This window comes from Trichechus manatus, unplaced genomic scaffold, assembly GCF_000243295.1.
Source record: "Trichechus manatus latirostris isolate Lorelei unplaced genomic scaffold, TriManLat1.0 scaffold00028, whole genome shotgun sequence".
Taxonomy (NCBI): Eukaryota; Metazoa; Chordata; class Mammalia; order Sirenia; family Trichechidae; genus Trichechus; species Trichechus manatus.
In genome coordinates, this window is record NW_004443964.1 from 18,277,504 (window position 1) to 18,286,596 (window position 9,093).

A 9,093-nucleotide genomic window follows, 5' to 3' on the forward strand; every position below is an offset into this window, starting at 1 on the left:
TCATTAAAAAGATAGGAAAGAAAAAAAGTCCAAAATGGATGTCAGAAGAGACTCTGAAACTTGCTCTTGAAAGTAGGGTAGCCAAAGAGAGTGGAAGAAATGATGAAGTAAAACAGCTGAATGGAAGATTTCAAAGGGTGGTTCCAGAAGACAAAGTTATAATGAAATGATGACCCATAATGAAATGTGCGAAGACTTGGAGTTAGAAAACTAAAAGGGAAGAACGTGCTGGGCATTTCTCAAACTGAAACACAACTGAAGAATAAAATATATAGTATATATATATAATCTTGTGGTTGTTGTTAGGTGCCATCAAGTCAATTTTCGACTCATAGCAACCCCATGTGACAGAGTAGAACTGCCCCATAGGATTTTCTAGGCTGTAATCTTTCGGGAAGCAGATCACCAGGTTTCTCTCCCTTGAAGCCGCGGGGTGGGTTTAAACTGACAACCTTTTGATTAGCAGCCGAGTGCTTAACCATGTTGCCACCAGGGCTCCTTATATATGAAATAGATGATGAATAAATATTTGTAAATTTGAATTCATTAGATAATCAAATAGATCTATTAAAAATAGAGGGGGCAGAAAAGACTGTTGATAGCAGCATAAGCATTCTAATCCATGTGGCAGTTATATTTTCCATTGTAAAATTAATAAATTGGCCTTCTGGATAATACAATATTTTCCAGTGATTCTAGTTACACTGAACCAGCCTCCCTGAGTCCAATCACTCTAGGTCGTGGACAGCCTGGAATTCCTGGACTTGTAAATTGAGGTCAAGACTCTGAACCAAGTTGAGTTCAGTCATCCTCCCTCGAAGAGTCCTTACCTTATGGTCATGTCCTTTAAATTCATAACTACTTGAAACTGTGAAAACAAATTAATTTACCAATAAAAATCAGGCATCCTACTTGTGGGCAGAACTTTGAGAAACACCTTTATTTGGGGAATGGGCGAAGCCAAGAAATCAGCAAAGGAGACAGAGAAGCAACAGGTAGAGAACATATTTGTATGTCTGGTACTTCACTTCTGTACGTTAGCATGAGACAGAGTTTGAAGGTAGTTAGTATTGATAATGTAAATTCTATTAGAAGTGTTTAGACTAGAAAAGCAGGGTAAAAAAAACTTCATTTGGAACTCCCTGTAGGTGGATGCCTAGTTTACTACCTACGCACTCCTGACTAGTTTGTTACTTAATATATTCCTAGTAACATATACAAAAGTTAATTATGCAAAAATTAAATGCAATGTATATTAGAAGAGCAGATTTTTTTCTCCCCGGAGAGCTGGAAACAAGTGTTCAATTCCTAATTGCAACTCTCCTTTAAGATACAATCTTTGATGCAAATCAAAACCACAGTGAGATACCTTTTTACCCACCTCCCCGACCCCGCACTAGAATGGCTAGATCAAAAAAAAAGAAAATAGCAGACATGGGCAAGGATGTGGAGAAATTGGAAACTTCATCCATTATTGGTGGGAATGCAAAATGGTATGGCCACTGTGCAAAACGTTTTGGCGGTTCCTCAAAAAGTTAAACATAGAACTACTATATGACTCAGCAATCCCAATCCTAGGTATATATCCAAAAATTTTAAAGCAAGAATGCAAACAGAAACTTGTACACCAATGTTCATTGCAGCACGGTTCACAATAGCCAAAAGATGGAAAGAAACGTTCATCAACAAATGAACGGATAAACAAAATGTGGTACATGCATACAATGGACTATTACTCTGCCATAAAGAGAAATCAAGTCTTGATGCATGCTATGCCATGGATGAATGTTGAAAACATTATGCTGAGTGCAATGTCAGTCACAAAAATAACCAAATATTTCAAGATTGCACTTACATGAAATAGGCAAATTATAGAGAACAAAGTTTACTATTAATTACCAGAGGTGGCAGGGAGGAGCAAGAGGGAATCTTAACTTAGAGGGCACTGAGTTTCTGTTAATGGTGGTAGAATAATTTGGAAACGGATGGTGATGATGGTTATACAATATGATGAATGTAATCAATATCACTGAATTGTAACGTAAAAATTGTTGAATTGACAAATGTTTTGTTATATATATATATTTACCACAATAAAATGATTCTTAAAAAAGATAAATTCTTTGATATATTTTTAGCAATTATTATATGCCCAAGATATTAATTGAGACTCATCCATGGGCTCCATGTAAGGACCCCTGATTTAAGATAATAAAATGTCTCCAAAGTAGAAATAGCCAGTAGACAGATAGAGTTTATATGAGAAAGGGAAGGAAATGAATACTCAAGGAGAAGGACTATAGTACATATACAACATATATTATACATATGTTCTTATTCTGTCCCAGTTAACACCTACCTGACTGAGGCTTAAGAGTTACTGCTTTGTAGACAGCTAATGACACCATCTTTGCGCAATCACATTAAGTTTAGGAAACCTATGCTTTTTATTTAGCAGGAGCACTGGTGGTGCAGTGGTTATGTGCTTGGCTGCTAACTGAAAGGTTGGCAGTTTGAACCCACCAGCCACTCCGCAGGAAAAAGATGTGGCAGTCAAATTCTGTAAAGATTATAGCCTTGGAAACCCTATAGGGCAGTTCTTCTCTGTCCTATAGGGTTGCTATGAGTCATAATTGACTTGATGGCAATGGGCTTTTATGCTTCTTATTTCTAGTATCAGTATTCTCATTTTTATTCATATTTTTAAATAGTGTAAAAAATAGCCAAAAAGAGGCTAAGTGTTCAAATACTTGCATAAACAAATACCAAAGATGGTGATGCTGCTTAAAATAAATTCTTAACTGGCAGACTGTGCCACTGTGCAAGAGCTTAAAATCTACATTGATTAGCAGATGTATAAATGTCATAATTCAATGTATAAAAAATGACTGAGAAATGACATTGTATAATACAGTTATGCATTGCTTAACATCCACCATACGTTCTGTGAAATAAGATGTTATGTGATTTGGATGTTATGCCAACACCTGGATCCGCCGGATGCCAGGCTCCCAGGCACACGGCGAGGGCAGAGGGGGGAGTTGCTATGCAACTTGGCCCAGGCAGCTGCCTCTGCCAATACCTCAGGTGAGCACCAGCCCATGAAGGTCATGGCGGGGAGGCTGCAGGCATGGCCTGGGCAGCAGGGGAACGGTTAGCAGGGGAGCGGTCTCAGCAACCCGCCTAGGCCGGCCCCTCAACGCCTGCCAACCTTAGGCAGTTGGGAGCAGGTTCGGGTGCCCACTTCTCCCAGTGGCAGGGTTGAGTTAGTTGCCAAGCTGGGCTGTGGACATCCCTCAGAGGCCTTGGGCCAGACCATGGACTTATATGCCATGGGCCCTTGCCGAACAGATGTTATGAGGCACGTGACTGTATAAGAAAGTTATAGTTCTTCTAAAGTTGAAATCATAAACATGGATGACTACCTCTTTTACGCTATGTCATGGATTGAATTGTGTCCCCCCCAAATATCTGTCAGATTGGCTAGGTCGTGATTCACAGTATTGTATGATTGTCTACCTTTTGTCATCTGATGTAATTTCCCTATGTGTTGTGTATTCTATTACTATTATGTAATAAGATAGATTAGTGGCAGTTATATTGATGAGATCTGCAAGATTAGATAGTGTCTTAAGCCAATCTCTTTTGAGATATAAAAGAGAGAAGCAGGCAGAGAGACATGGGGACCTCATACCACCAAGAAAGCAGTGCCAGGAGCAGAACGCATCTTTGGACCTGAGGTTCCTGCGCTGAGATGCTCCCAGAACAAGGGAAGACTAATGACAAGGACCTTCCTCCAAGGCGGACAAGAGAACGCCTTCTCCTGGAGCTGATGCACTAAATTTGGACTTGTAACCTACTAGACTGTGAGTGAAAAAATTTCTCTTTGTTGAAGCTATCTACTTGTGGTATTTCTGTTATAGCAGCACTAAATGATTAAGATACACTGATAGATGACACTTCTTTTTTCAGGAGCAACATGCTAAAGAAATTACATTACAACACTGTCATTATCAAGGGTATTTCTCATGCCCAAATACAAAGATGATGTTACTGACCCACCACTAATAAGACATGAACTTTGAGTTGATTCTCCAATAGTGTTGTTGTTGTTGTTAGGTGCTGTTGAGTCAATTCCGACTCACAGCAACCCTATGTACAACAGAACGAAACACTGCCTGGTCCTGTGCCATCCTCACAATCGTTATACTTGAGGCCACTGTTGCAATAGTAGTATGGGTCTTATTTAACCAGGCCTATCCCTTCACTCAGGGCACATAAGTAGTTAGAAGGTAATTAATAAATGTTATGAGGGGCAATCAGCAGCATAGGGAGAATGATTGGCCTTTATAGAGAATGACTACCCAATCATTGTTTAGTATCACAGCTCTTATCAATTAGCCATGAATAGAAGTAAAGGAAGAATACAGTAGAGTTGTGTGAATTGTCTTTGGTTTCTTCCACATAATAGTATATATTTGGTATATGCTTAATTTCTTTTTAATCAAAAGAGGCTTTAGACAAGAAATGAATTTTTTAATAAGGAAATTATAGCTTTGTTGATGTAAAATGTAGAGAGGTTTTAATTATTAAGAATAATACGTAGAAGTATGGGTGAGTGGACAAAAAGTTAGGGTAAATGAAGGTTTAGACTGTGAGCGGACGAAAAGGTAGGGTTAATGAAGGTTTAGATTGGACCTTATTCCACTCATTTGAAGCCCAGTTCATAGTTTCTCTAGATTTAGTCACCCAGCCTGACATATGATGTGAAAGGAACAAAAGAGAGTAAAGGATCAGAATTCAGTAGAGGAAAAGGGGAACGAACATTTTAACGTGTGTTACCAATCTGAGAGCTGTAATGAGACTTCATTTATGTGGAATTTGGTTATCTGACAATCTCATTTATTTGGACCACAGCAAAGAACCAAGGAAATAAATGACATGGTAAAAGGCCTCTGCAGAAACAAAATAAAGATCAACAAGTCCATGTCCTAAAGACCATGCCCGTTATTCCTAGAGATTCATCTATGCCCTTTCTCAGAGGCTATTTATTTTTGCTAGGATTCAATTTTAAAAGACCTGGAGATCTGGTTTCCAAACCAATAGAAAATTAAAAGCAGTAAACTAGAAGAGGGAGAGATTATGACAAGCAGGCATGCAGATAGCAGTGAGAAGAGAAAGCTGGAAGTCTGTAAGTAGCGAGGAAATTTAAAAACAACATAAAAATTGACTTAATGATCAAAAAGTACAGCGATTTAGTGTCTTTAGCATAAGGGAGAACAGCCGTACATACCTCTATTGGCCTTGAGGAGGAATTTTTTAAAACTGATGCGTATATTAGTCCTGAGTAATCGAGGGGATTAAATTACATTCAGTATGCAGTCACTCCCTGAGTTACGCAACACTCAACTTTATGTGAATAGCTCCGTAAGGCACATAATAAAATTTTGAAGATGTGGGAGATTTCATTCCAACTCATAGCAACCCTACAGGACAGAGTGGAAATGCAAAGAAGCCAAATGCACAAATGAATACCACAAAGTAAATGCATAAGACCAGAACTTGCATACAAGGAGATAATGGCCTACCATGGCCAGTCATGGTCAGTCGTTCATCGTTTCTCTTTCCATGCAGATTCTCAGTGAATCAACCTATGTTATGACATTGCTGTTTCTTTATTCTCTATCTTACTTTCTAATCATGTCCAAAAGTGGCTAAGTGATAGGAAGAATATAGGACAAGTTTGTTAGAGTAAGTAAAGTGAATAAGAGTAAAACATTAAAAATTTAAACAAGCATGAATATATCTTCAACTTACCCTAATTTTGTGCTATCTAAGACCTTTCAGGGAATATCTGTATTCTGCATTAGACAGAAAAAAATCATTAATTAGAATACATTTAAAGGAATAAGCTAAAATAGAACAAAGATTTATGCATAAAGATGTTCATCATAGTAGTATTTATCATTTTAAGAATTGGAAGCAATCTAATTAACCAACCTTAAAAAATGGTTAAATAAATCATGGTACATAAATATTTGATGGACAGTTGTGCAACCATTTAAAGCTATATTTTAAAAAACTATTTTTACTAGTCAGGAAATTTGTATGGCACAATTTTAAGTTAAAAAACAATATAGAATTGTATGATAATCTCAACTATGTACAAGATATACAGAAAGAAAATGGGATAAAAAGATCTCATTAAGAATAATCACAAAAAAATTTTAAAAATTCTTAGAACAAAGCTATATATTCAACACCCACAAAAAGAAAACTATAAATATTTAGACAGACACAAAAAAAGAACTGAGCAAATGAAAAGGCACACCAGGTTCCCTGATGAAAAGGCTCAATATTGTAAAGATGTAATTTTACCCAAATAATGTACAAAGTCAATATGATTCTTATCAAAATTACAACAGGATTTTTAATGAAATTGAAGTACTAATTCAAAAATTCATCTGGAAGTATACATACTTAAGAATAGCTAGGACATTTGAAAAAAAAGAATAATGAGGGGCCTCTTCCTGCCAGATAGAAAAACATATTGTACAACCTCAGTAACTAGTGTGGTATTGGCTCACAGATAGAAAAATAGAATAATGAAAGATAATCATCAGCTACTGATACAAACATATGTGGAAGTATTTCAAATAATTGAGAATAGGTGTTGGCACAAGAGATCTATCTCTTACATTATACCATTGAAAAGTAAATAAATGAACTTCCTCTTCCCAGCGACTGATTTGGCCAGGACCAAGGCTTAAAGAGACAGCAACCAGCATGGTGGAGGCTGATGTGGCTGTGGCTGGCCTAGCTGGAGCTAATCAGCAACAGCCAGCACAGCTGGGGCAGCCAGCATGGCAGGGAGATCTGTTATATACAGGGGGATTGAGCACATGGTGGTGAATGCAGGTTTCTCTCTGTCAGAGAAGGGAGTTATAAGTATGGAAAGGAAGAAGGCTAAAATGAACCCTGTGATGTTGGACTGGAGAAATCAATATGAACTCTAGGTTTTATCTATTTCCTGATTTGGATTCGTGTGCTGTAGTTAAGTAGGAGAACGCCCTTGTTTTTAGTAAATACACACTACAATGTTTAGGGGTAAGGACTTCATATCTGCTGCTTACACTCAGGTGGATAAGGAAAAAAAAAGTATGTATGTAGTATCCATATGCATGGAAGAGAGACAGAAGAGACAAAGCAAATGTGGTGAGATGTTAACAATTGGAAATTCAAGGTGAAGAGGAAATGGAAGTTCATTGTGCTACTCCTACACCTTTTCTCTAAGTTTGAAATTATTTCAAAATAAAAAGTTAAAAAAATAAATTCCAGAGGTATCAAAAATCAGAATAATTCTACTTCTTGGAATCTATCCTACTTTTATATGTGTACAAAGATACATATATATTTAAGGGTGCCTATTTCAGCATTTTTGATCATAAAGAAAAATTAGAAACATAGGATATATGTATCAATAAGGAATGGTTAAATAAATTTGGGCATATGCATACCATGGAATAATGTGCAGGCATTAAAAAGAGCAAGGTAGATTTATATATACTAACATAGAAAGATTTCTACAATATATTGTTAAATGAAAAAGTAGGGGATAGACCAATAGGTAGAGTGTGATTCCATTTATGTTAAAAAAAAAAAAAAAAAACCTACTATGGATGTGTGTGTGTGTGTGTATCTATGCTTATAAATACATAGAAAATGGTCTAGAAGAAAACCCACCAAACTATTAGCAATGGTTAACTCTAGGGAAGGAAAATGATACTGTACTTTCCAAGTTTTCCACACTGACCAGTAACACTTTTATGATCAGTTGAAAAAGGCCTAATTACAAAAAGGCAGGAATATGTACAATATATTTTTGAAAGATTTCCTCTCAAGAAGATTAAAATATTTAATGCTGGGAATTATCTTGAGTTATCTGGAAAACTCCTAGTCCAAACCCCCACATACAGGGACTTGTGTCTTCCTATGGACTCTGCCCAGGTACACTGTACTATTACTAACTTAATAAGGGATTAATCAGCCTGCTGAGACACCCCTACTTGCTAGGCCACAGTCCAAAAGTGAATTCCCTTGCAGTTTTCCAAAAGGAGGTCAAACAAGTCCCCAGGGACTTTCAACAGAAAGAAGTTGCCAAAGGCTAAATTTGGCATCTAAATCAGGCCCTGGACTGGGATGAACTGTGCCAGCACTTTTCAGTTATGCTTTCAAGACTTTGATCAGAATAGGCAGGACTAGATAGCTGTTTCCAAGAGCAGCTTAGCAGCCCAAATTGGAAAAACTTGCCCGAGCCATAGTTTTGGGGATGAACCTGAAAATGTAAAATTCGTCCTCCAACTCTGATTTGAGGGATATTTCCACTCCTTTCTCTTGCTCAAAGTAATTTATCCTAGTGATAATTCCTGCCAACCTGACCAGATCCTCAGCTTAGCCCTGCTCAAGACAGGAAAGGCAGGCTGGCTGTCTTTGAATTTTTTTTCTTTCTTTCCTTTTAGGTATAATGGCCAGTTACTATTCTCTCTGCCTCAGTTTCCCAATCTACAAGATGGCAGCATTGTAATGAGGACTAGATAAATTTGCTCACAAACCTAACCTGCTTTGGGGAAATTGCAAACTCTATTAACTACTTACTAAATATGTGCCTAATTCTTTACAAAGATATTTGCTCAGTGTTATCAGAGGAATATTTATATTTACAGGTGTAACTGCATTTAAGCTAACTCAATGAAAATACAGATGTGACAGAAAGCTCAATTAGAGGGTGATAATATCCTGCCCAAAAAGACTCAGTATAAGATCCTTTTAATTAGGCATTCCTCCTAGTGAATATAAGCCAATTTGCTCTAGAGAAATTAGACTTGCATAAATTTCAAAAAATAATAAAATCTAACATTTATTTTGTGCTTGCTATTTTCCAGGTATAGTCCTAAGCTCTTTATAAATATCATCTTTTTTTTATCCTAACAATAGTCCTATTGAGGTAGATAGCATTAGCATTCTCATTTTAAAATTAAGAAACTAAGAGGACTTCTGGACAACATGGCGCTATAGACAGAAGCACTATGCTGT